Source organism: Protopterus annectens, chromosome 9.part0, assembly GCF_019279795.1.
Source record: "Protopterus annectens isolate FY-2018-M chromosome 9.part0, PAN1.0, whole genome shotgun sequence".
In the NCBI taxonomy this organism is placed as follows: domain Eukaryota; kingdom Metazoa; phylum Chordata; order Ceratodontiformes; family Protopteridae; genus Protopterus; species Protopterus annectens.
Genome location: NC_056743.1, coordinates 583,864,852 through 583,868,773, shown reverse-complemented (window position 1 = coordinate 583,868,773; position 3,922 = coordinate 583,864,852). Strand labels below are relative to the sequence as shown.

General features: G+C 40.8%; 1 protein-coding gene across 2 annotated transcripts in view; it reads left to right on the top strand.

The window, feature by feature from the left end:
* Positions 1-300: 300 nt before the first annotated feature.
* R3HCC1 (R3H domain and coiled-coil containing 1) overlaps positions 301-3,922 on the top strand; it is a 682,694-nt gene continuing 679,072 nt past the window's right edge. For both annotated transcript variants that reach the window (XM_044083119.1, XM_044083120.1), the window contains exon 1: positions 301-472. The gene's annotated coding sequence lies outside the window, so the exon portion shown is untranslated. The remainder of the gene's footprint in view (positions 473-3,922) is intronic.

The following is a 3,922-nucleotide window of genomic DNA, read 5'->3' as shown; positions in this document are numbered from 1 at the left end:
AGAACGCTGTTGGTTAAGAGTTCTATATTTTACCCATTTGTTTCACATTATGAGAAGTTGTCGGAGATTGAAGGTTTGATAGCTGTGAATTAAACTATTTTGATTTAGAAAACGCATTTTAATTGAGATACTCTTATGTCACGTTTTCTAATCGGTATTGATCACATCTAAAAATTGTTCCTTGTTTTCGTTCTTCTCCCCGGATTACTTTTAACTCTGCCCAGGGTTGTACACAGTTGGACAGTTGGCATTTTGACGTACTGTACCCAGCTATAAACGGGTACACTCTTAAAGTGACAAGGGTTACTGTGAATTCTGAGGCGACGGAAGTTTTGTTTTTACACGGCCCTTGATAGTTGCACCGAATGTGCGTCTTTCATATTTGTGTCTGTATGTATATTTATGAATCTTTAGAAAAGTTTTAACGTTGTTCCCTTTACGTGGATTGGACGTTTACCTTTGTTTCCATCAAGTCAGTACCAGTCTGTTATTCTTAAACATGTGAAATGTTTTAGTTTTGAGCCTTCTCGTTGTAGCCGAAATTTTATGTCTTTGTTTAAGGCTGCGTCTTTTCCTATTGCATACTTTTATTTTACAGTGCTAGTTTGTATTTCTACAACCGCGTGAGTGTGTTTGTGTTTAACAGTAGTTGCTGAGGTGTATTTTAGGTGGTTGTGTTCTCTAAGATTGTTTTGTATCACTGTAAATTCCCATGAGGTTTGCTTTACGTATTTGTGTAGTTTTGACGATTGGGTAACCTTCACACATATCTCAAACGTGCTCTTTTTTTGTGTGGGGGTGGACGTCTTTCTAATTTCATGCAAGGATATCTATATAAATGATGCATATCACACACTTGATAATGTGTGTAGATTCAGTAATGTTTAGGGACTTAACTAGTATTTAACGTAAAGAACCAAGGGATACTCGTAGTCGAATTTGACATATTATTTAGTCAGGTTGAGAAGTAGTGCTTTGGAGACATTTGTAACCCATTAATATATCTAAACATAAGTGTTACATTTATTTTATTTTCAAGCATGTAGGTAAAATAAAGTGTCAAGAACCCATCAGGAGGGAGTGACTGGCATAGTTCTTAACCAATAAAAACAAATGTCAACAGATTCCGGGGACAAATCCATAATCAGTGGCACTTTTAAATGTTAGTACTATTAACTTGCGACGTTGGTAGAATAAGAGAATATGAATTAATATACGTTTTCTGAAGTAAAATAAGTCTATAACTTTATTGCCATTTATTTATTAAGCTTTATTCACATTTTCTCCAAAGGTCACCAGTTGTAGGAGGGCTTAAGAAGGACAAATCAAAAAATTGCGTCAAAATCAGGGACAGTTGAGTGGTATGGTGACTGTAGTAGACAAGGGGTAATGCTTTGTTTTCTAGTTTGCATCTGAAAACTTAGGTATTGGCACACAAGCTAGGCTGATTTACAAAGAGGTTGGTTTAAAGAATTTTTGGGGACTAGTCACTCAGAATGAGTGGTCTTAAAGTAGTTGTTACCTTTTCATGTTCTTCCCATTGAAGTAGAGGCTGTAGAATGGCTTTTTATGCAGGTTCCCTGTAAAAGTTATATACCTAGACGAAATAAATGTGAGGGAGAGAAAAGTAGATTTATTCCCATCACAGAGTGACAGAAAAGGTGAAAGACAGACTGCCTCAGTAAAAATTGAAGAAAAGATGATCTAGGGCATATGGGATTTATGCCTTGGCAGTCTGCTGTGGTGTCCTTAGTAGTTCTGGGTTAGTATTCAGGATATGATAAAATAATTTGAATTAAGCTGTGTGCTGCAAAATGGAGGTGCGCATAAGGAGGAAAGAATTGTGGTGTTAGCATCTCTACTGGGGATGCACAAGCCAGTGCATTTCTTTATGCCAGTCCCAAGCCTGGATAAATGGGGAGGGTTGCGTCAGGAAGGGCATCTGGTGTAAAAATTTGCCAAATCATACATGCGGACAACATTACAGATATACATACTGGATCGGTCTAGGGCTGGGTTAATAATGACCGCCACCAGTACTGTTGGCCAACAGGGTGCTGGCGGAAATTAGGCTACTGTTGGCCGAAGGAGGAGAAGAGGGCGAAGGCATGCCTGAAGGCAGGTAAAGGCTAGGACTGTGGTAGTGAGGGTCGGAAATTTGAATGTTGGCAGTATGACTGGTATAGGGAGAGATCTAGCTGATATGATGAACAGAAGGAAGGTTGGTATATTGTGTGTGCAAGAGACCAGATGGAAGGGGAGCAAGGCTAGGTGTATTGGAGGCGGGTTCAAATTGTTTTATGATGGTGTGGATGGGAGGAGAAATGGCGTAGGGGTTATCCTGAATGAACCGTATGCTAAGAGTGTTTTGTAGGTGAAAAGAGTGTCAGAGTGATGTTTATGAAGCTGGAAATTGATGGTGTAATGATGAATGTTGTTAGTGCATATGCTCCACAAGTTGGGTGTGCGATGGATGAGAAAGAAAAAATTTGGAGTGAGTTGGATGAAGTGGTGTTAACTGTTTGGAGCATATTTCAATGGGCATGTTGTGGAACAGAGGGGATGAGGAAGTGATGGGTAGGTATGGTGTTAAGCAAAGGAATGCAGAAGGTCAGATGATAGTGGATTTTGCGAAAAGGATGGACATGGCTGTGGTGAATACGTATTTTTAACATGAGGGAGGAGCATAGGGTGACATACAAGAGTGGTGGAAGATGCACACAGGTGGATTATGTCTTATGTAGAAGGTCCAGTCTGAAGGAGATTGGAGACTGTAAAGTGGTGGCATGAGAAAGTGTAGTTAGGCAGCATAGGATGGTGGTTTGTAGGATGATATTGGTGATCAAGAAGAGCAGGAGGAGTGTGAGGGCAGCACCAAGGATCAAATGGTGGAAATTGAAAAAGGGTAATTGTGAGGTGGAGTTCAGGGAAGAGTTAAGACAGGCACTGGGTGGCAGTGAAGAGTTACTGAATAGCTGGGTAACTACAGCAGAGCTAGTAAGGGGGATGGCTAGAAAGGTACTTGGTGTGACATCTGGAAAAAGGTGGGATTGTCAGAGAAATGAAGAAAGTAGACAGGAGTATAAGAAGATGAGGTGCATGACAAAGAGAGAGGAAGCGAAGGATAAGGAGTATAAAGAGTTGTATGAAAGGTTGGACACTCAGGAAGGAGAAAAGGACCTGTACTGACTGACTAGACAGAGGGACCGAGCTAGTAAAGATGTGCAGCAGGTAAGGGTGATAAAGGACAATGAGGGAAATGTACTCACAAGCGAGGAGAGTGTGTTGAGCAGATGGAAAGAGGACTTTGAGGGGCTGATGAATGAAGAGAATGAGAGGGAGAGAAGGTTGGATGATGTGCGGATAGTGAATCATGAAGTGCAGTGGATTAGCAAGGAGGAAGTAAGGACAGCTATGAAGAGGATGTAGGATGGAAAGGCTGTTGGTCCAGATGACATACCTGTGGAAGCATGGAGGTGTTCAGGTGAAATGGCAATGGAGTTTTTAACTAGATTGTTTAATGAAAGCTTGGAAAGTGAGAGGATGCCTGAGGAATTGAGAAAGTGTTTTGGTACTGATTTTTAAGAATAAGGGTGATGTGCAGAGCTGTAGTAACTATAGAGGGATTAAATTGATCAGTCACACCATGAACTTATGGGAAAGAGTAGTGGAAGCTAGGTTAAGAAGGGAGGTGATGATTAGTGATCAGCAGTATGGTTTCATGCCAGGAAAGAACACTACAGATGCAATGTTTTCTCTGAGAGTGTTGATGGAGAAGTGCAGAGGAGGTCAGGAGGAGATGCATTGTGTCTTTGTGGACTTAGAGAAAACATATGACAGGGTGCCTAGAGAGGAGTTGTATTGTATGAGGAAGTCAGGAGTGTCAGAGAAGTATGTAAGAGTGGTACAGGATATGTACAAG